Consider the following 25,329-nt stretch of genomic DNA (forward strand, 5'->3'; position numbering starts at 1 on the left):
TGCTATTTTCCCTATTATGCTTCAGATTTTTACTTTACCATCAAATCTGGTTGAAATAGCCAGGAGGTTTGAAAATTGCAGGAGAGAACACTAATACACACTGTGGCTCTACGACTTGCATTTCCTTATAAATCTGGATACAAATATCTTGAAATTGTACATAGAGTCCTGATTCATCTTCTTTCTTCCATTAGATCTGTATCAAAATAATCTCAGATACGGTAAAGGTTGCTGCTCTGTTCTTCACTTTAGTTTCAATCTAACTCAACTTGAGCTCAGACCCCTTATGACAGAGGCTGAAAAACAGCAAGTGTTTCACTATCCTTGATAGTGCTCAAACTTGCTTAGGGAAGAAAAAAGTTAATGCCATATCCAAGACTAATCCTGCATTCTCAGGAAAGCCCTCTGTTTGGTGATGTCCAGACACTGACATTTTGGTAAAAAAAAAAAAAAATATATATATATATATATTTCAAAATACTTAATACTTTCAGTAAGTTCTTTTTTTCTCTCTCTTAAAAAATCCATTGCTTTCTTCAGAAAGCAGCTCTTAAAATCAAAAGAAAATTCAGCTTCAATTCTGAGACAGACCCTGCTTCTGAATCTGTCATTGTACAATATCTCAGAACTTAAATTCCTTGCTGCCTTAGAGTTATCGTATCATTCTAACCTGATTCCCTTTGGAAGCAAGGCTTGAGCGGTTCTGCTGTGCACAAGTGTGTATACACGTTTGAATCCCATGGCTCTCCTCAACTGAAAAGAAAGGTAGAAACCTCAGAGATAATTTTCTGCAAGGTTCTCATAAACAGGCAGCAGGATAAAACTCTTTTCATGCTCTGAGGGACTACTTGCATCGTGAAAGCTCACTTTATCAGACACGAAGAAACCCACACTGTGGCATCACTGCAGCAAAGATCCCAATCAGTACTCATGAATAACTAGAAGACATAAACCCATTAGCAATAGATCTGAAAAGGTCCTGTACTCTCAGAAAAAAAAACTTGTTAAAAGTCATATTAGTTCCATAAATATGTAAACAGTCTGAGCATCCTGTGTTTCCTTTTTCTTTGGAGTTTGGAGCATTTCCAGAAAAAAACATGAAGAGCAAAAAGGCATCATAAGGACTTCACAGACATGCATACACATTTGTGCTTTTGTGATTTGAAACAATGTGGTCCTCCTAAAGGCAGGCAAAAATGTTTTTCACACAATATACTTCCTTTCCTCCTTCTCAAATGTGATGTAATGGTATACGGACAGAGGTCATAGAGTATATGCAAACATTGGAACCATAGGGAAGAGCATGGAGCTACTGGAAACTGCTGGCCAAATTACTTTGTTCTGGAAAATGCATTCCAGACAGATGTATGACTCATATCCACTGCCATCTGTTAGGCAGAAATAAGCCATTTTACCTCATTAAGGTAGAAACGATCCTCTTTTGTAGTCAGTGATGACCTACTGACCTGGACCTCAACAGCTCAGATCAAGTAGGTCGAGCCAGTTGATGTTATTAAGACCATTTCCTTGTCAGTCTCATAAATGTTAATTTAACCAAACTTCCATCTTCTCCTTCTGAAATAATTACTCCTGGTCACAGCATTAGGACTCAGCCAACTTCCTTTTCCTTTTGTGCTTGGCTGAAGGCAACTAAATGTCATAAACTCTAGTACAGCACCCCTAATCAGAATAAATCCTTCTCTAACCCAGAGCCTAGTAAATCTCCCTTGGATGTGGGAGAGATGCAAGGTGGTATTCACAACTTCTGTGAAGCCTAAAGACCAACTCTGTGGGTATTTCTGAGATGCCAGCACCCAGACAGCAGGAGCGACTCAGCCCCTGTGAGGAACAAAGCCAGAGGATCGGTTGCTCTCCAGCTCTCAGCTGAACTGGGGATGTCCAGGTGCTCCCTGCAGCTATGGAGCCACAGCAGTACTCCTGAAGGCCTCCTGCCAAATGTGTGTCACCTGAGAGAACCACTGAACCATACAGTGCTGGAGGCCATGGAGCAGAGCTGACAGACACAGTGATGGCTTTTGGAACCAAGAATTCAGGTTCAGATTCAAATACAGACACGTTGTGCTTGCAGTCTGTGTGGGTGTGTGCAAATTTTGTGTGTGTGTGCAAGCTACGAAGGGCTGTATTGTATTTCTTGACCTCCCTCAATCTCCAGCACCATGTTATCATTTTGGGAAAAGAAGTGAAAGAAGAGGGACACGTATCTAGTAAAAGAACTGAGAACAGCAGTAAGCAGGTAGTGCCACCAAACTGTCAAATATATGGAAAAGGGTGAAGTTAAGGCTTTTATTCCAGAATTTCCAGTTGGTTTACAGACCAGCTTCCACTCCTTTGTGGTCTCCAGTTCTGAGCTCATCCTGCAGGCTGAAATAGTGAAAGACATAACTGCTGAGCTGGGATTATCCTGAAATTATGGCCTTTCCTATCATCACAGATACAGCATCCAGTTTTCATAACCTCAAATGGCTTCAGAAAGGGAATGCACATTCTGTTGTTGCAAATTCTGTCAGGATTACCTCCCCCTGAAGATCAATTTCATAGCCATTGCCATACTATGAAGAATATCCCTCCTGTCTGATCTCCTAATAAAACAACAGAGGTACTATAAATAAAAAGTATCCAAGCTTTTCAGCTTGTGACAATTTAAATGCTGGAATATGAATCTTTCTGCTTTGCTCGAAGACTGGTGAATTATGGGATTAAAACATTCTTCTCATTCCCTCACCACGCACCACCACCTTAGAAAAAAATTTAAAAAAATCTGTTTTTTTATGAAGCACCTGAGCTGTGCTGGAGTGTATCTGACTTGATGTAAGCAAGCAAGCACAGCATGGTGCTTACTTCCCAGCAATGTAAAACCTAATTAGATGGAGACCCAAAAGTTCTGAAGTACAAGGAGAGATTCTTGTCAGCTCCCATACCAGGGGAATTTATTTCTAGCTCTTCACAAAGTAACATCATTTCTGCACACCATGAGGGCAGTGAATTAAGATCTTCATAAAGTATGGGAAGAATGGCTGAAACAGTTTGGAAAGCCCGGTATTGCATGCAAAGATTTGAGTACAGCAGGAGCCACAGTGTGGTTAAGGGTTTGGAGAGCTTCACCTTCAGCTGGCTGGAATTTGGAAAGAAATGAGATATGGATGGTCCAGAAAAGCACAGGTGTTTTTTCAGTCTTTTTAAATTGAAAGCCCCACATAAATGTTTGAAGAACTGCTATGGACAGTTTTACTGTAGACATTTCCCATAATTGTCAGAAGGTGAAGGGTAGAGCTAAACAAATTACTTAGCACTGTGGTGAACACATTTCCTTGTTTTGTTTTACAAAGTTGTAATTTTATTGTTAGAATTAGCATAACTTTAATTAGGTACTGACAGAAGTCAAAAGCTGGCTCCCAACTGTGCCTGCGTGCTCATGGGGATACGTTATACCTGCTAACTGTCGGGGGGGTTGCACGTGTGTGTGCTTAGAAATGAACCGCAACCATTTTGCCGCTGGCTTTCTCAAATCTGACATCCCTGCAACAATATCCAAAACAGGGACTGAGTTACTCTGAGCCTGGTAGGACATGTCAGTGAGATGGATGAAGGCTATCTGGGCTTGGATGAAAAATCCATGACTGATAGCAGGAGGAAAGCTTTATATGAGCTCTTACATTGATTGCTGATACCAATTCTAACACTGTTTTTTTAATATTATTTTCCTTATTAGAAAAGTTCTAATATTCTTCATCTTGTAGCTCTTTTGGTTCACTGTTTCAGTGCTGAGATGTTTTCTTCCATGCAGGCATAAACCACTACTGGCTGACTGCAGTCACAGCTTTAAAGCTCACTTCTGAAACTGCGGAAAGAGCTAACAGCTCTGAATACCTGATGTTCACGGAGGTTTAGGTCTAAACTGTTTTTCTAACCCTTTAGGCACAAACAGTTGTTCCTCTGAGACTGTCCTTCTAGTTGAATGATTTTAATATCCTCCTCCTAGAGTCTCGAGTAGATTTCCCTTTTTTCTTCTTCTCTTTTTTAATCATATAGGCACTTTTGTGTGTGTGTCAAATACTACTGCTCTAGAAAGTGTGACATATAGTCTAGAGCAACTTATCAAATCTAGGCTGTCTGGCAGTCAATTTCCAGCACATAGTGTTTGTCTCATGAGCTGTGACTAAGGCACATATAGTTTTAATTTCCAGATCTCATGACTGACCCTGTACAGCTGCTGTTTACAGAACTGTCATGTTCAGGCAGAGGGTGTTAATGCAAACCTTCTTACCCTGTAAAGATTATCTTGCAAGAGATTAATCAAGGAAATAAAACAAGGAATAGACTTGAAAAAATGCCTAGATATTGCAAAACTCTGTTAAAAAAAGCAAAAAGTACATACACAGTACACCTACATATGCAGGCATACATAGACAGGTGGGTATATTTATATACTTAGATATATATATATAGAAACATAAGACTATGATCATTGAAAAAAAGACTGTAATATTCACGGATTGCATCCAGTAAATAGCATACATATTCAAGTTACAATCTGTCAATGAAGAAACATGTTCCAACATATTTTGCAGTCGAAACCACATAAATTTCACTTGCAAACAAATCCCTCTTTCTTTAAGAAAATCTTTAAAAGCTGCTTTCTTTACTGAACCTTTCTTTATGCAAACCCATTTATAATAGAAGGGTACAGTAAGTATCCTAAACTAACAATTATAAATGACGACATTCTCTTTCATTATCTGGGATAATAAGCAATCTTCATTCCTTGGAAACAAGCAGATTCTACAAAAAGCTTTTAAACAAATAAAAAGATGCATAATAGATGCTAGGATCATATAATGTTTCTCTTAATTTCAAGCTTTCTTGTGAATGATAAAGTTATACTGTAGACTGCAGACTCTTTGGAAAAGAAAATAAGATATCTTGAAAGTAAGATCTTTAATTGGAATTTAGAAATACTATTATGCTTTCAAAAATGATATGCCTTGCATGTGCTGCCAGAAGAGGTGTTGAAATTCACAGTTCTGGGGGTGTGCATTTGTTCCTTTTTAGCTGACTATAAAAGTATTTCTGACTTGGAGCAAGCCCTCACCTGGGCAGTCACAGGTGTTCTTCCAGTGTGGCACATGAAACAAAACTGTTTCTTTAGCAGACAAATTTGCCAAAATTAACAAAAAAAAAAAAAAGGATTAAAATTAGCAAGAATTAAATCAAAAATCATTCACTGGAAAGTGACAGATGAAAATAGCTAACAGCAATTATTTTTTAACACTCCTACCCCATGTACAAACTGGTCTTATATGGTAGTTTAGTTAGAGCCCAACTGACAATCTAAGAACATGAAGATTAGAACTCAAATTCCGTTACTGCTTTTAGAAGATGACAGCAACTATTTTTAAGGGAGTACATGTTATACAGACTCTATCTGGTCTGTCTCGCAGCTCTGGCTCTTTGCTTCTTTCAGAGCACTTAGGATGCAAGACCAAATTCAACAAAGGATTGACAAATAATTGTAATATGTGAACAGTGGACCTCTGAAGGACATTTTCAGTTTCTTTAAAGGACGGAGACCGCTGAAGGACTAGGAATGGATTTACCAGGGGACTAAAGCGGTCACATCAATTGACCCTCACAGCAACCTCAAACAAACACCTTAGTGCCACCTGACACCCTGTTCATGATTCCAGCTGTGTCATCCCCCATGTCCTTGCATAACGGTGCTGCATTGCCCCTCAGTTATTCTCTGACTTGAGACATTTGTTATTTTGTCCCCTATAGTAAAACTGCAGTGTGTGCTTCCTCCCTTCATCTTTGCAGCCACAAGTTGGCATACAAAAGGACTGAGGCATCAGGTGAACTTGAAGACACATTGTCACTGAAATGGAGGCACAATCCAGCTCCTTTCCTGCATTTAAGAAGAACATCTGTTTGAATGATTCTTGCCTCTTCATTATGAATGTCCCAGCAGTACTTGAAGAAGTTCTGGCCTGTTACTCCCGATCACACATGCCCACATTGCACAGAGGTCAGGGTTTGCTTTGCCTTAAGCCTATTTCATGAGATTTAATATACTTTTCAGCCTTAAGTAACAGAAGAGATAAAAAGAGAGGTCATTCAAGAACCAAAGGACAGAAACTCATTAAATTTGAAAACAGGTGTCAGATCAGATGGAAGAGGAGAAATAACAGCTCCAAGAAGAGGATCTGTACAGGGGAAGACTCTGGTCAAAAACCAGCAAGGACTATAAAAGCTATCAGACCACATTGCTGCTGGTGCTGACAAAGATAAAATTAGTTTGAGCTCATTTCACACGCATCTTATGGTTGCATCCTTAACGATCAGTCACTCTGCGTCTTCTGGAGCATGTGCTAGTTTTTGCAACAGTTCTCTATATTTTTTTGCAAATAAATGTGAGTATAAAATGTGTGGAGAGCTATAGAGACTTCAGTACATAAGGTGCTATCAAAACACAATGATTCTTCGGCTGTGACATTTCACTAGGTGGTTACCTATTCTTTTCTCAATATAAGTTATTCCTTCTTGGTTTCCAAATGGTAAAGGACACTAATAATGGAGTGTTAAAACAAGAGGTGACAAGAAAGAAAATATATACACCCATTTTATCCAAACTCACATGCTCCTTGTCACTTTGCTGGAAAAGAAATTGCAGGACTCACAAAATATTTTCCTTACTGGCACAATGAAGAACTTTTTTTCAAAGGTAAATGTCTGGGATAAGTGTTCATCCTGGTGAGCCTAGTGTAAAATGTCATGATTCTTTAGAGAGGCACTAAACAATTGAATAGACAGAGTTTCTTTTGAATTTGAAAAATTAGAAGATAACATAGGGTTTGTGGCATAGCATCCACAAAGTAAGACTAAGTTGCTTGTAGGAGAGACAATGAAACCCAAAACAGGAAATCTGTGTGTTTGAAGCCATGGTATCTATTAGCTGCTTACACAGCATTCTGCTATTAAATACCATGTCCTTAGCACATGCAACGTATACAGTGGATTTTATAACCCAGAGCACTGGCTGATTCTATAAGAAGAGGCTGGTTTTGTCTTTAAATCATTCCAACTCTTTCAGCTGCTGTGGTGATTAAGATCTATTCTTTCTACATCAGGTAGGGCGTTGTCTTCAGATCTAGACTAACATCTAAAGGGAACAGGGATCAAACTGCACGACTGAAAGCAGTTCTGATCATTTATGCATACTGTTTGGAAACAATTCTCAGATTTGAAAAGTGCCTTTCAAATAAATATAGACCAAGGAAATGTAATCATCAAAAATGACTTAGACATCACCCTGTTCAAAAAGAACAAATTATAATCACGACATGTAATAGCTCTTGAGCAATGTTCACATCCCTGTCAGGGTTTTGAAAGATCTACAAAACGGGATGTGGATATTATTTTCTTTTTTTTCTAAAAATAGTACACATATGCGATAACGGTTTCCTGGCAAGCTGAACTTCACAGTTTTTGTCACTTTTTACAGCCTGTCTTGATTTATAGAAAGTGTTATCTCCAACACTCGAAGCTACAGTGCAAGGGAAACTGCTGTCTCTGGCCATGCACAATTAACCCAGTTCTTCACCTGTGGAGATTAGAAGTGGAGAACCTGGAAAAGCTAACATTGTCTATCGTGTCTGGGTTCTGGAAGCTCCACAGTACTCCCAGGTTACGGACCCCAGAAACAAAAGCCTCTTCCCCAGGACTAATGGTATCTGTTTGGTATCTGTTAAAATAAGAATGAGATCATTTCTAGAGGCTCTTTCCTTCATCCGTTGCCCTGAGAATGAAGCTGTGGGTCTGCCCTGGGAACCCTCTGCCGAACAACCTGGGGAGAGAGAAAACTGAAGGAAATCATCTCCATTGACCATCCGCACAAGGCTGCCCCACTGATCAGAGCTGGAAAGGCTACATTTCCCTTGTCTGCCATAAGAGTGTGTCCCAATAATTCTTTATAAGAGGATGCTCAGGACTGATCAGTTTCCCCTCCACAGCTTCAGGCAGCATGGGAGCCAGGTCACCGATTGCCATGGCTTTCCTTCTTCCACAACCAACTATTTGCTTCTCTCTTTTGTTTGTTTTTTTTGTATTTTTTCCAGCACCAGGGGTAGGCTTAAGAGGCCAGCATCTCGCCGTGGGAGTCATATTTGGGATTTACTTCTCCCACTGCCAACCTCTCTGGCTTATACTCCTCTACAATGGATCCCCAGGAGAAAGGGAGGAGATGGAGGAAAACAGGAATATCTTGTATGTCTTCTGTGCACTGACCTTTGCTACAAACTGGCTTTTTGCTTGAATAATGTGGATAAAATATTACCAGAGTGTTTCTTTCCACTGTGGTGCCCATTTCCCCAGACCCAGAGACATCGCTGTCCCATCTCAAACTGAAATCTGGATTCACTGTACTAGAGGTCACAATAATAACGATGGATATGTTTCTTAGAGTCTGTTTTCAGAGCACGGGGAATGAATGAAATCCCCATCTGTTGCTTTATATGCTGCTGCTTTAATCCTCTGAATCACTAGCAGCGAGAAAGGAAGTGCTGGACATGCGAGAGAGCTCTCTCATCTCCTTTCTGCCATACTGCCATGGCTGCAAGAAGAAAAGCCACTCAAGCTGAAAAAGAAGGTAAGGGGTTGCAGAACAATGTCTGTGAGAAGCTCTCAGCTCTGGAAAGGACTCACCGGTTTGAAATAGCCTGGGTCTGCTGATCTACAGGGCACGCTACAAGAAGCATCCTTCTGCTTACACTACTAACGGCTGTGACGTCTGCAGAAAAATAAGAATTTGTGTGAGTTCTTTAACAAGTGAGGGGAGAGTGTGGTCACCTGCTGTAAGTGTTGACAGCAAATTGCCAGGGTTTTTTAAACTTCTTTTTTAATAATTTATATTGAAGAAACACTTGTGTACATTCCAACAAGATGCTATATAGGCGTAGACAAGTGGTGACAATTGTGCCTTTATTTCCCCCCATCATCCTCCTGTGATGTAGGTTACTTTTTAGTTTTTATTTACCAGCATTGTGCAATAGGCTCATATTTCTCTTACACAGGTATATCTGCAGACTAGCCTCCTTTTGTAGCCATAATACATTCATCTCAGCTTCAGTGTTTAGGTGCTAGCAGCTTTTCTCTCCTCAGTAGGGTGGGAACAGGTGTCCTTTGTTTGTGTTCACTCTGCTTTAATGTGGAGTCTGTGCTATGGGAAGGGCGATGAAGGCAGGGGACGGAAGGGTGATTTAGAAGTGATGTTAAAAGGGAGGGTAGTGTCTCCTCTCTGGTCCCAGGTGGATTTCCTTTTGTTTAGTCTACCAGAAGAGCAGCATATTTCCTGCTTTACACGCACAAACAAAAATATAAGAAAACGAAACCAAAGACGTTGAGAACTATGGGCTCAGAGGAAAACATAAAACAGGAACAAAACACACACCCCCATCCCAGCTTCCTTGGATGGCACAAAGCATCATAAACAAAGTTCTACAGCTAATATGTTGCTGATACACAGTGATATATAATATTGCCCATAAAATTAGTCATGTGCTATTGCACAAAGCAGTATGTTCCATAAGAAATGCCTATTTAGCAAGCTTGATCAAGAACATTAAATATGAAAATAAGGAAAAAACATAAAACATTGTTGAAAAGTAATTAAAAATATATTTCACCATATGCTTCTCTGCCATTACTTCATTTCAGCAAAACAAATGCCTGGAGCATTTATTATCCTCCATCATTTTTTAAAGAGGCCTAATGTTCCCACTTGGCACAGGAGACATGCAGATAAAATGAATCAGCCCTGAAATGAATTGTGTGAAAAGCATTTGTCTGAATTCAAACAGCTTCCCTGTAGTCAATAAATGCGTGAGTACTTCTGATCTCTCAGAATGCATATCTCTGAAAAATAACTAATTTTTGCTGGTTATACATTGTGTGTAATCATCTTTGAAAAGCCTAAAATGCCATTAGCTTTATTAGGGTTCTGCCGCAGTCAGTGTTACAAAGTTCATATTACTAATACAGCCCCCAAACAGCACAGGTATTGCATTTGAAAAGCAAATCAAAAGGAAAAAAAATATAAAAAAAAATACAACACATACATCAAAAAGCTTTAAAAGCACAGCTGAACTCATGAGACTAAGTTCATCTATGGTGCAATTATATTCTTTCTTGTGCTGTGATGCCAGGAATAAATTTGACCACAGGGCCTTAAAGGATGGATTATAAACAATTTTATTTTAATTCATGGTGGACAGAAGATGATCATCATAACTGATGATCATCATAAGTGATGATCCGAAGAGCAGTAGTTTGCAGGGCTGCATTCTGAGATTTATTAAAAAAAAAGTGATGTATCACTGGCCAGTTAATGGGGAGGGATATTATTCTCTGGAAGAACAATGGATTAATAAAAAGCAACATAACAGAAAAAAAAAATGTCTTTGTTGGTGTGAAGTATTAGGAACACCCATAATTAATGAAAATAATATATAAACACAGCTGGATAAAGATATTCATGCTGTGTATTTGATGTGGTAGTTTACGCCTTACTGGCACTGAAATGTATGCTGTTTGTCTTTACACCGACTCCTTTTGAACATGTGAAACTTGACGCACCAGCCTGTATAACAAAGCTCTGCCATGCAAGACAACTCACTGGCACTGACCTGGCACATAGCCATGGGACAAGTGACCTGAAACAGAAATCAAACACATCAGATTCTTCTTGGGTGAGCAGAGATAAGGAATGCGTTGGAAGTGGTATGAGAAAGCCCTACAATGCCCTGTAATGACCAGAAGTAGTCCCTCCCTTTCTGGGAGCAATGGGGAGAGTCAGAAGAGACTGAGGAGGAAAGAGTATATTAGATTAGTCCAAGAGATCTGGTTTTTTCTGTCGCTGCGTGGAAGGATGCACAGAGGAAAATGTGGTGGGAATCAGAGCAATGTGGATGTGAGATTTGGGACTTTGAGCAAACTCAGTAGGAACAAACTTTCCTACGGCACCGCAAAGCCCATAGCATGCTTTTCCTAACAAATAACATGTCTCTCCTTCTCCTCCCTTCTATTCTAACCCAGAATGTAACTTCTGTTCAAACACCACATTCTGTTCTCATCTGAAAAAAAAAAATATGAAAGTGCAGCACTGGCTTCAAAAGGCATCTACAAATGGGAAGGTTGGATTGAAATGTTTCAGCTGTAAACCACAATGCAGCTTGTTAGCCTGTAAACCCTGGAAACTCCCAAGTGAATCACTATCATTCACTGCTGACCACCATTAAAGAACATGGCTGACATTGGCAGACCAGGAAAAATGTCTAAATATTATCAGATGCATGGTAAAACCACCATAGCTAGCAGAACTCTGTGATTTTCAGCAGATGCAATTTGTTACAATTCCAAACAACAGAAACTGGATATTCAGCTCAAGCTCTACAGATGTGTTCTTTCAGCTCTGGAAGACCATTTTTGAGCAATGCTTTATCAAGCAAGAGGACAACACTGATGCAGAGAGTGAAGGTGATGAAGCTGGGGAATGTATTAGTAAGAGATTTGCTTCTTTGTCAGTGGGACCAAGGGTATGTGCTGATCAATGAATCTCATCGATAAAATAATGTATTTTGAACACAAAGGTCATTTGCCCTTTACATAGGAAAATAATCCAAGCTCGAATGAGCTTCTTTAGCACTTCCAGTTTATGACTTAATCTACTCTTAAAAGTTTTGCTAGTATTACTCAGCTGAACAGAGTTATGAAAAGAAATTGCACTATAAACCAGAATGTGCAGACATAGTTCCCCAAGAAACAGATTTTACTCTGTTCCAAAAGATGAACTGCTCTTCTAATGTAAGCGGCATTTCCACTTCAGAAATGTGTTGGTATGAGTGCATATAGCTATATCGGTAGACCTTTGTAGATGCAGACCAGCCCTGTAAAATAAATTAAATATTCAAGTATAGAGTCTAAGAAGTTTACCTAGTGTTTGCAAACTGATGTGAGATCTCCAGGTGAAAGATGTTCTAGGAATATAAACTGATACAAGATTAATTACCGCTAAAAAAGAATATTTTAGTAATTCAGCTGAAAGAAATATTCTGTGTTTTTATTATGTCCTAAATTATCAATAATCCCCTAAAGATTCAGCATGGTGGATTTGTGGTATCAAGATAAAAGCAGAGGGAGGAGAACTGTCAATAACACTTGGCATGGACACTCCCCTCATTAGCCATATATGCCCACCAAAGGTATCTCCTACATATTAGGCTGGGATATATGTGCTAGGGACCTCTCAGATTCAAGGCCCCTGCTATGAAGTAATACAAAACAGTATCATAATGTTGTTATATCTATTCCACTGTTACCATGCAAATTATAGATATTAATGCAAGATCTGTTTTAATTAACTAGTATTTTTAGCTACTCAGAATGACTGAAGTTCACTTTTCTCCAGCAAGTATGTATACTTTGTACGTATAAATTAGCTTTATTTTGAGCTCAGAAGCAGTGCATAAGAGCACTGCTGTTCTGATTCAAAAAAGTGAATTTCTGCCAGAAAGAGAAGGAATAAATAAGTGTCATCTCCTGATGAACATAAAATCAGAGGAGGAAACACATATGTGATTTGGAAACAGGATTACTCATAGATTCAGAAGTAATAAATCCAATTACCTTGCTTGATTCATCAATAAATGGGAAAGTAGTATTTGTTTTATTATCAAATTAAGTTATTTTTTGGAAGTAATCCACTTAAAATAATTGTTTCCTAGCATCAACCAAAAGTAATCAGTTAGAAGGAACATAAAATGTCTTTCAACTGCTTTCTGCAAAAGGCTTCTTCACATTTTTTTAAGCACCAGATTATCCTGTTATAAACAGCGGCAGAGAAATACAAGGAATCCAGACAAGTAAACGCTGGTTTTATAACATCTTTTACTCCAAATACTTGACACCAAATACCTGGTTTAAAAGCAAAAGTTCTCACACTCTACATTCAGAATAAAATGGTCTTTCGGAAACCTCACAAATCAGCTACTGCTGAATTTTCTGTCCTCAAAGAAGCAATGTTGGTGAAACCTTCGACTGCCAGGGCTGAAGTATTCTCAAGTGCATCTTCTGCTCACAAGACATTACTCTCTGTGTGCAGAGTACCAAAATATTGGCAACACTGGTTCACCAATATTGACACACAAATACAGGTTGAGCTGTCTCAGGAGTAATAGTTCAAGTAGAGGTAGAGAGAGATGAAAAAGCCTACAACAAGTAACCCTTTGTGGGTCATTTGTGCTCTTACAATTCTATGGCTTACGTGAGTGGAATTTGCAAATGTGGTATAAAGAGTAGAACAGGGAGAAAAATACTTAAAATCTTAACCTTTCCTTTTCTAAATCTCCTTTTTGCAAGGCAGCCACATTCTCTATAGTTTTTGAACTCTGAAACAGTGAGGTACCTAGAATGCTGTCTCATATTCAGAGTTTGGTATGTAAAAGAAATAAACAGCATTCTGGTTTTTGAAAAGGAAAATATCAATCACACCAATGCAGACAAGGCTTTTATTTTCCATCAAAGATTTTATTCATCTCATGCAGAGTGAGATCCAGTGGTTGGATTAGAGAGATTATCTGGCAGTGACCAGAAGTTTCTGTGTTATCTCTGTTCTACCAAGACTGAGAAGGTTTTCATCCATCTGCTCAGGGAGCCTCCACTGAGTTACTTTGGGAAGGGGTGAACCAGCTTCCATTGCAATGCTAGACACACCAGCATACAGTTTAAGACAAAGCTGTGACTCACTGATGATAGATTAAATTTTAAATGACAAGTTCTCTAACTTTGGAGGAGTGACAGTCTGGAGCAGCTTTCTAATAGCATAAGCTTCAAGCAAATGATCACTTTTAAGCAGGAACCCAGTTTATAAAAGGTATTGCATGATATCACTCTCCATGAAAAGCACCATGGTATGAGGATCTTGTTCCATGACCCAGAGACTCCTTTTTCATCTGTACACTACACTCCTAAATTGCTAGGAGCTGAAGCATTGTACCAGACCACCATTCTCTAATGGAAGCAGCCATTAACCCTTTGTACATGTAGGCTGTTCAGATTTACGCTATTTAAGTATATGCAAGTCAGGATCTAGCTTAATAACAGACAAGCTACAGAACTCTTTGGAGTTCAATTATTTCAACACGGCAATCTATTTTTGGGTGTCACTAATACTAATGTGGAGGTGGTATGCACTTATCTAGGACTGTATTTTTAGTTGGCAGAGACCCATCTGAAGGCATAGTTGCCTGTCTACAGTTGGAACCGAAATGTCAGACCATAAAATATCTAAAAATATTAATGTAATTGCACGCAGAAAAGTGATACCTATGTAAGTAACTACAAACAGATAAGTCAGCTTCAGCGTGTGGTATATGCTATTCTACTTTTTCATGCAATAAGCATCCATCATGTTAATTTTTAAAGAGTCAATATCCAAATCTTTTTTACATACTCCAGTGAAATATTTTGAGTTTACTTTGAATATATTATGAAACAGTGCATTTCTAATGTTGATCAAAAAAAACACATACACACAAAAAAAAAAAAAAACCACAAAAAAGCTTTACCACATTATTATAATATTTTACAATTTTAGAATATTTACGTGATCTTTAAAATAGTAATTATATCTAAAAATGCTGAACTGAAAAGTCTCAGAAAATACTTAAGTGTTAGCAAAATGATTGGAATTGCCATTATAAACATTATGTAAAAATTATAACTGCACATTCTGCCTCTGAGAAAGTTTAATCCAGCAGTTTCACTTAATGATATTCATTCTTGAATGAAATTGCTGTGCTTGAAATTTTAGGAAACCTGAATTCAGTGGAGAACAGTTTAGATAATAATAACCAATGATGTATCAGAACAAAAATCTTAGGATAGTCAAATGGAGAGAAAACCAACAGTGATTAAAATAAATTAACAAAGAATGAAACTCATAGATATAAATTAAATCAAATACCTTTAGGCTCCTGTGAAGTCTGAAGCATAGCACTACTGGCTAATTTCAGGAAGAAAAATAAGGGGAGGAATTCTGCAGTGATTCTAAATAAAGTATACTGTGAGCACAAGGATTAACCGCAGTGCACTACATGAAAAATTAATCTATTTTTGTCATCTGGATTCTATGACTCCATATCTTTCAGTTCCAATATAACAGCATTTGGGGCATTTTTTCTCTTCTTCACCACACTTAGGTATGATTTTTCACTGAGAATTCATTTGACTAGGAGATCAAAAGCACCTCTGTGGTGTGTATACAAGATGACTGTGTGGCCAGAGTGGGTATTTTTCCTTGTAAAATTCTAAATTTTGGAATCCACCATTATTTCCTGATGTGAAGTCCACGGCTCTTACTCTTATGTTATGGATAGAACTCAATACTGAGGAGATTGGCAATAAGAGACTGAAACAGGAGAGTGAAGACCTGGCTCCCGTAACCTTTGAGGGCTCAGGCTGGTTGCATCTCAGCTCAGGAAGCCAGAAGAACACTGTAGTTCCTAGATCTTGTTGAATGCCTCACCTGCATGGGAACTCCAAACTGGTGAACATCCAGACTGCCCTGCACTTTTCCCATCCCAAATTTTCTCAAAGGAAGGAAATGTTCTTGTGATTGAGGTGTGAAACATTGCATGTTCCAGTTGGTGTGCAGCCAGGGAAACCAAGGGACCAGAAGCCAAAGATAAAAGTTCTGTGACAGGAGGCATGATCTTAGGAAATACTTGGGTTTTTTCAGCTCTAGCTTGCCATTTCACAGAACTGGGCAGAAGACAGACGCAATTAAATGAAATAACATATTTATGTTTAAAAAAGAGAGAAATTAACAAAGCAAACTCAAAACACACAATTATTTTTCTTAAACAGCAGCATAGAAAACCCTAGGTGATACATAGAGTAATGAGTTTTATTCACAAAGGTTAAATTCTGGGTGCATTCATCAGTTCAGACTTCATTCATTATTCCTGAAGCACTTTGTGGGACAGACAAAAAACCTGCTGTCACTCTGTCTGAACACGACCCCCTACAAGCTTGGAACTCACACCCAGAAGACATCAGAAACACTTAGAACCTCAGTGCCTTCAGAAACCAACGTGGAAGCTGTCTTTTACACTCAGTCTTTCCTCAGAAATTCACACAGAGCAATTTTATTTTTTCCACGAGCATGGAGAAAGTAGATAGTCACAAAGTTCCCTTTCTGTCTATAACTAACAGCTGTAGGTCTACAGATGGTGGGCTTCATTTGGTAGAGTGCAGTCATTGTATCCTCTCTGTTAAAAGGTGGTGAGCCCGGTTTTGATGTGCTGTTGTTAAGTGGCATAGCTCCATTGACACTTCTTGAAGGTCTGGACTGGTGTCTCTGTCTTGGTTTGTCCTTTTGCTAGCTGAGCTCAGTGAACTTACATTCATACAGAGAGCAAAGACTTTGAAGTTATCAGAGGCAGGTGTCAAAGTTATCACTTCTGACACATGACTTCAACTGGGATTCTAACTGCATTTTTGCCAATACACAATCCTTTAACTTCCTCTAACTTAGCATAATTGCATTACAGGAATTTCAAAGAGTTCTTTGAACCAAGGTACAATTCACATCCTTTCAAAGGACATTCCCACCCAGCAGTTTACCCCAGGTAAACTTCCTTTCTGAAGAATGAGTCTCTTTAAATGTAAATCAGCTTTTTCACTTCTGGAAATTGTTTCCCTGTCTCAAATACACTTTCACACCAAAACCTGTCTTCAAGACTTTGCATGTTCTAAGATACATTTTCAGCTAGAAAGCAGGTAAACATTGAAGTTAATGTTATAGATGTAGTTGATAATGAGAAAATGAGTCTCTACCTCTAGATTACTAGACCATGAATTCAAGTACGAAAAGATACTCATAGTGGATGTCCTAGGTAAAAGATATCAGTGATCTTCCATTTTTAATTTTTCCAGTGTCCCAATAAATCCTTACTGCAAATTTTGGCTGACTAGAAACTAATCGGCAGCTGTAGGAGACAGATGAAGAAGAGCCTGAATGAAGCAAAGACTGAATGATCCAATCTTCTGTCCACTGCTGGGCAAAGAGGAGACTCCAGTTTCCAGAGCTGTCATTTTAGCACCTTTATATGGCACTAAAATACACATTTAGAAAAATCCAAGTGTCTTAATCTCTATACAGTGTCATTTATGATATCACCTAACATAAGCTAATCATGCACATCCTCTTCACTTCCCTAAGCCAGGAACTGCTGCTGAATGTGAGAAGACAAGGAGCATGTTTTTGAAAGGTTTTTAATGACAATGTTTAATTTCATCATTATTTTTAGGAAATGAAAACCTTCATAAGCCTTTTAAATAACAATCCATGGCCCTGTGGTGAAATCTTGGCTGGCAATGATAGGTGAAGGTACTGTGCTATAAGAAGCTTTGAAATTTCATTAGGAATTCTTCCCTTTCTTTGCACCTAGTCATCTTACAACTGCCAGTTTATGCTGTGCTCAAGCCATGGAATTGGCAGAGGCAGCCCATTTGTGTGTTGTGAACAATTACAAATTCTACATCATACAGTATTTATTAGAATTTGGATAGAAAATTTAGAGTTATAACGGAGAAGTTCTATCTTGTTTTTCTAAATACATGCAAAAGGGCTTGAACCATTACCTCTATTTTTTCTGGTATTATAAATGATTAATTTAATTATTTCTGTGGAAAACCAATGCTCAAAAAAGTAAAGAGAGAAGGAGAGGAGAGTTTTGGTCATATTTAAACAAAATAAATAATTGCTAATAGCTAAGCAGACGTAATGAAAGGACGATTTCCACAGTTTACAGGTTCAGTTTGTATTGAGTTTGTTCTGAGCCTAATGTTCAGCCTTTAGATGTCTTTGCATTGGAGATCTCATGAACTTCATACCTTTTCTGAAATATCTGATGCTATGACTAAAATACAATCTCCTTCATCACAAGATTTTTGGTCAGGAAAACATTGTTCACAGATAACACATAACCACTTTTGGTTTCCTTGGCTGTCAAGCCAAAATCACACATTTATTCCTGGACTGCAAGGAGTCCAAAGCAGGAACAAAATGCTTACATCATACATGTTGCAAATACATGGTAGAAGAGAACTAAATCTGTACTCCTGAATGAGTTCTTTCAAAATGGATTCAAAAAGAGGACTTAATCAAGTAGAGTTAATAAAATTCACCAAGCCCTTGTGATCACTGTGGTCATGGTTTTACCAAATATCACAAATCTCAAAGACAGCTGCTCTCAAAAACAGAAAAATGAATAAAGCAAAACAAGCTTAAGCTCCCAGAAACTTGTGTCTTGCTGTGCTAGTCCAGATTGTGTCTAGGTTGAGGAGATAAAAAGCAATGGATTCACACAGCTCCAAAATTGAAGCAGAGCAGGGATGAATCAGGCCATTAAACTTGTAATCAGATCTGTTGATTGTCCATAGTGCTTTTAGTTCTGTTCTGTTTTAAAATAACTGAGGTTTTGCTTGAGAAAAGAGCATATATCACAAGCAAGTTAGCAGCCCTGAAGAGCTGATTTAAAAAGCTGAATTCTCAGATTGTAAGGCTTGGTAATTCTTACAAATTCCTATTCATCTTAATCAATTACAAACCATATAGGATCTGTGGAAGGGGAACAGTCCTGAGAGCAGAATTCAACCAGTGAGCTTTTTTTTTTTTTTTTTTTTGTACTGAGATCAAGGTGTTCCAACTTGTTGCATTAGGGTTTTTTGTTGTTGTTTCATTTTTCACTTATGCTGCCAGATCACACCTCTTGATGCTTTCTTCCTCTTTAGGGGAAAAAAAAAACCAAAACCCTAAACATTTCTCAGAATTTATTTAGCCACTAAGTTCTAATTTTCCAATGAGAATGTGTTGTTCATGCAAAAAATGTGTGTTCTTTTACATTTGCTCATGCTGATATCCATACTCATTTATTTGTCAAACAGACATTTAAAATACTACTTATACATAGATATGTTTATATATCCATACATGCACTAATTCAGATACTAGGTTAAAAAGTCTTTCTCTTTGCATATATAATGTATTTTGGCATCATTGCACAAATAAACATCAATAACAAAGAAATTAGTGGGTCCTTGTTGGGAATAACCTTAAACAACCAAGCTTTAATCATTTGGTGATCAGCCTTCCATTGGAGACAGAGAATATTATGCATTTCCCTTACAGCTATGTAGTCATTTGTTCTGTGCATTATAAGTATATGGAAAGGACATTCTTCAAACAAAGGCAGCAAGGAATAAAATCATCTTCAATCACTGTCATGAAAATTCTTTTTAATTGCTGATGGCTTGTATTTCACCAAATTGCAATGCAGTAGTTGCAGTTGGTTTGCAGTCGGGTTTTGCAGCAGATCAAAAGCTACAGTGGGCTCTCCCCCTTCTCAGGAGGCCAAGAAACCAGAGCAGAACCTGCCAGTTCAGACCGATGTCTGCTGCAGGGTGACAATGGTGCTGCAGGAGGAGACAGATTTCTCCCTTACAAGGCAGAGGACAAATACCTTTTCGACTTACTCTCACTTGGTTGAAATGACACATCGTTACATCTTTCTCTAGTACATGACTCTTGCAATCACAGCTCATTATCCTTGACCTGTCCTTAACACTGTACAGTCTGCCTGAAATAAAGGCTGAATAGTCTTTTTGACTGCTCTGTTCCCAAGGAAAACTTCTTTTTGTTTTGTCAGAAGCCATATATTTTAAAAGAGTATCTACCTTGACAACTCCAAGAGACCTTGACTGTATCAGGAAAGAGTTCTGCTCTTTTAATAGAAATATCCTCCCTTGACAAGAAGTAAATATATTACCCACAAGTGCCTCTGCTCTTCTCCTGTTTGACATCCAAAAGAGGACATGCAAACAGAGTATGTGGCTGATCGGCCATGGAGAAAACACTAATTCTGTCTTAATGAGGAAAACAGGCAATTCTGGAGGGAATTCAGTCTCCAAGGAGCAGGAACAAAAGCCAAAGCCCATGCTGATGTTGTTTGCCACATGCTATGGTCTCACCAGTTTAGAAAATGCCACATTCCTTTGAAGTGCCTGCAGAAACATCTGTGGGTTTGTGGGTTGGACCCTGTTAAATGTTAACTGCTTAGTGCCACAGAGCAGGATCTCTCATCAGAGCCTGTAATCTATTTGACGAAAATACTGCAAAAGAAGCAGGGTAATTTTTTAAAATCCATCCATCCAAAACTTAATAAACACAAATAATGTATTTCTTCCTGACCTCAGTCTGCTTTAACACAGCATCACAAAGTAGTCTTGCCATTGCTGCTGAGTGCAGCTAATGGGTTTTTTTTTTGTCTAAATTACAGTTGGTCCCTCTAAACGTGCGTTTCCTGCCAAGTGCGGTTTCACGAAACGCTGAGTCAGAGGAGCCGGGAGGAGGAACCAGAGCAGCGATGGCAGCTGGCAATGGACCCACAAAATTAATGGCACCTTTAAAAGAAGGTTAAGAAATAGGAATGTTTTGGGGCAAAAGGAAAAAATCTAGAAAGTAAATAAACTGTCAGGCGGGGTAAGTTACAACATACAGTTTCGCAGAAGAGAATATACTACAGTGGTTTGATGACATATAGAGTAATGCCTTAATATTTAAGAGTAGATCCAGTAAAATATTAATGGGCTTCCTATTGGACTAAGGTCTCAGATACAGAGTCAGGTCACTATACATCAGCACCATGATCTGCCACGAAAAAACTGAGGCAATTTGCCCTAATTCAGCTCTCTATAAGAGAGACTTAAGCCAGCTCACTTTATATTTGCCTGAGGACATACACGTTGGCAGCTACTGTACTTCAAGTGATAAGCTGTAGGTTGTTAAGTGACAGTAATTCACACTAGTATCCAATGCACACAAAGTCTGCATACTTGTGGGGGTGTTAGCCAACTTTCTGACTTCCAGTTGAGGTAAGAGTTTTGCCAGCTCATCTACCTGAACTTGCCCTCGCACTACCAGACAGCCACCGTCTCTGAAGGACAGAAGATGACAGGGCCAAGAAGCCAGCACTGACAAGAAGAGATGAAATATCATTTGCTTCTTACACTTGATACCTGGAAATGGGAACATGAAAAACAGTAGGAAGAAAGTAATGAAAAGTGAGATGGTGTTTAAGCAACTCCCAGCCTCCTTGGCCACTTGTCCCTGCTCCTCATCACCCTCCCTGTTGTGTTTGCAAAGCTTATGTGGGAGCACAGAATGGACTACACGAAAGATTTAAAGCATTTGAAAACTAACACCCATGAAAACTGTTTGTTTTCCACCCAGAAAAGGACTTTAGCTCTATATACAAATTCTGGGGTCAGTGTAATGAAGAGGGTAAGAACAAGTGGCTGCAGGGCTGTTTTAGTCAGCACAACAATGGAAAAATGTCCATGTAACCATAACCACCTTCTTAATTTTCAATGTCTTTTCCTGCTCCAAGCTCTAATTCCAGCCACCCGGGAACTGCTCTTATTTCCACTTAAATAAATTGCAGCTTTGCCATTAACCTTGAAAGGAGTAAGATTGATTCTTGATATGTAAAAGGATATGATTTTCAACATTTCTTCAAGGGTAGCGTGGAGTACACTGGCATCATTGAGTGCAGCCCTCCACACTGGCTGCTCTGTACTAGATACTAATACTTTGTCCCAAGGAATCAGAGACTAAACTCCACAAGGCCCCCCAAGGCTCCAAACAGCCCAGCACAGAAGACCAAGGACTTAGCAAACTGCAGCTGATGCCACAGGAGGAAACATCATTGTTCCACGGGTGCGGCCCTTTCATTAGCACAGAAGGTGGGTCCCATGCACAGGGCGGGTTCCCGCAGCAGCTAATTCCAATCTAGGGTTGTTCTGCCAAAAAACAGCCACAAAAGAAGGGCCATGGAAGGAGGGAGGGAAGGACCATGTCAGCAGTGACTGAAGATAGCCTTCAGTTGCAGTGAAACTACATATGTAGGCTACCAAGTTCAAAGCAGATAAACACAAGCCTGCTTGCAGCTTCCCCATGGGCAGCAAGTCAAGGCCAAGAGGACTGAAGCCTGGTTTAACCCTGCAACCTAGAACAATTACAGAGCAAGTCACTTGCCCAGAGCAATGAAAAGACTTAAGTGCCCTAGATTGGTCCTTTTCATCTCCTTGAAGAAAGTAATCACAGCAAGGTTTTCTTTTTACCCTGGATACTGTTGCCTCCTGACCTGTTTCTCACCTTTGACAGGGTTTAGAGGTTTCAGTTATAATGTGCTCTCTCTGCTTCTTTTTTTCTCTCCCTACTCATACTTTAAAAGGATTGATGGTGCAGATAAGAAACACAAAGGGAAAATGGACCTTCTTATGCTCCCTTACAATCTCAAAGGCTTGCAGAACAAAATCAGCATCACTAAGCTGGAGCAAAGTTTTAAGAAGCAACTAATCAATTTGTTAAGTGAAAGTGTTCAGTCTCAATGTTGATGGGTCCCTTATGAAGCCAGTTACACAATGAAATAATAATTTATACAGCTGTTTTCTGTATCATACCTTTTGTTTCAGAATTGTTAGGTTTTGGTTGGGTTTTTTTTTTTTCAGGAGACATATTTATCGCCTTTTGCTGACTCTTGGCCCAGATTTTCATTTGTAAGGAATGTCACAATTTAAGATCCTAAACTTATTCATGCTTGTTTTATTTATTTTCTCTAAGGAAACATTTCACATATCAATGGAAAATATGAGGGTGTTTTCCTCAAACGACTTATTAGCATAACTCTTAGAGAACACTGCCCATGGTGTGCTGAGAAAGCGCATGATACAGGTGTCTTTGGGCATTCAAATGTCAGGCTGGACATTTGAGTGCTGCAGGAGCAACCTGTGGGCTTTCTGCTGATGGCTTAACTCTACTTTATATATGCTTTCTCATCACTATATTTTATTGTTGTTCATAGAAGCTCACTTGTGCATTTCTTTGCATTCCTTAATATTTTTCCAGATGAAAATCTGCCTGAAGCGTTTTATGTACTGATAGAAGTTCTCCCTTCTTTTGATTTAGGTTTTTATTTCACTTTTTCCTAAGAAAACTAGACAAGGCTCATAAGCTCGGGTATGTAAGGACAACAGAGATGCAAACATCTAGAGAAAGACATGGGACTATGGCTCAAGAAGCCAACACAAGTTTGTATAAACACAAGTAAAGCTGACCAGAGTGCACGGGAGTCCCTCCAACATGTAACCTCTTAGTAAGCAATTTTCTCAGCTGCTAGCTTGTTTACTTCTCTTGCACACGTTTTTTTAAGTGTCCTTCCAAATGTCTTCCTCATTTTTCCTCATGGTCTGTCACCATAGAAAGGTAGCAGGGTGTCAGGTCTTCAAAGCAAACAGGCAGATTTTTGCTGTTTCACAGTTGTCAACAATGTGTTTTCCTTTTCTGTTTGACTCCAATTTTCAGCCAGTAGCTGTGGAAACAGTCCATAGAACCTGACAATTGTACACCAGCTGTGGAAACAGTCCATAGGAGCTGACAACTGAACACTGTTCTGTTAACAGGGGGCAAGTGGAAAGATAAAAACATCCACTTTTCTGCTTTCAAGACTGATAAACAGTGCACTGCTACTCACAGAACCCAGTTATAAATGAACTTTAAGTCTCTTTGCTGTCTTTTTTCCAGAAGTGTTAAGGAGCTAGCACAGTGAGAGCTGGTCTATGCAGAGACACTTGGAAAAGTTATGGCCTGCTAATAGCCTATTTAACAGGTTAAATGAGCATAAATAAATGTGGGAATCTGTGTTTCGCAAGATTTAATTTTATGCTAGTTTCTGTACTCATCGATTTTTCCCTTTTTTTCCCTTGGACAGCACCCATAAAGGCAAACTCCTTTGTACCCTCTTAATGAATGCATACAGGCTGCTGTAGGCCCCAACATTTTTAGCTTCAGGGGAAAGCAGGACACACAAAAGTACAAGGAATGAGGACTAGAAGGACTAAAATATCAGTTTAGATGGGCATCATTCAAAGTGCCTGTCTCCGGGCATAGCATCTCTCCTCTGCAATATGCTCCCTCATTAGCTGCTGCCAAGGAAGGGGTGAGGTTGGGAGAAGCAGGGCTGACACAAAGTGCTCTGTTGATGGGTGCAGGTGTCTCCCATGGGCTTTTTTGGAGGCAAAGGGGCTGATGAGGGCTGCTGCTGCTTCTGAGGTGCTTGGAATTTGAAGTGTTAAGAGTTTTGCCTCATCTCTTCTGTAGACTGGTTGGCAGTTTTAATAATTTTCAGTTAGTAAGAACAGATAAGGGGGAAGGAATACAAAAGATCCATTTTGAAAAGTAAATGTGAAGTTTTAGTCATAAGGGAGGATTTGAGCAATCACATGCTTGTATGATTTTGAAATGGCTGGGCCTGGCGCAGGGTCGGAGATCTTACATCCTATGGCATGCCATGACTGCCCAATACTAGTAAAAATGATTTGATTTTATTTTTAATAATTCAAAATTTGCCCTGGGGTGCAAAATGTATGAGTTGGGCTTGTATCTCAGTAATACAGATTAATGACTAGTAGTACCAGCTGACTTCAGTTTACCCTGAGTCTTATATATTTGAAATCTGATTTTCTTTAAGAGTAGGATAGGTTCTTAAATCCCATGGTGCCTTCTTAATATTAGAGCATATATTGTCTCTGCTGAAATCATATAATTGTGTATTCATGGCCAACTCCTGGAGTTCCCTAATCTTGTTTGGATAGTACACTGAGCTTGTTAATAGCAAACAGCATTTTTTATAGCTGGCCCTGCCCTGGATCATTCCAAAGGCTGATATTTATGGGTAGAAGAGAGTTTGATGGTGTTCCAGCAACAACCATGACACCTCAAGATATAAACCTCATTTCACAGCCTGAGCCACCTGCATGTTAAATTTCTGCGTTAACTTTGAAACCAGTAGACAATATATTCTAGGTAATGTGTCATTAAACATAGTACTTTTTTATTATTATTAATGATGTTCTACATTCCTCACTTTTATGTTAGGGTTGCCCCATTGATCTTAAGAATGAAGTCAAGGTATACTAGGGCCAGACTGACTCTTGACATTCCAAGTTACTCAAAAAAGCCTTGAAATGGAAGCTGAGGATCTCCATGCAAGTTCTCCCATGTGCTGCTCTTGTATAGCAAGGGTGAGGCTAATATAGCAGCTTATTTCAGTGATTCATAGGTCTGGTAACTGTTCTCAAGAGACTACTGCAAGTTGACAGAGCAGCACAGATTTGCTCCTCCACCATTGCCCACAG

The sequence above is a fragment of the Patagioenas fasciata genome, chromosome 2, assembly GCF_037038585.1.
Source record: "Patagioenas fasciata isolate bPatFas1 chromosome 2, bPatFas1.hap1, whole genome shotgun sequence".
NCBI lineage: Eukaryota > Metazoa > Chordata > Aves > Columbiformes > Columbidae > Patagioenas > Patagioenas fasciata.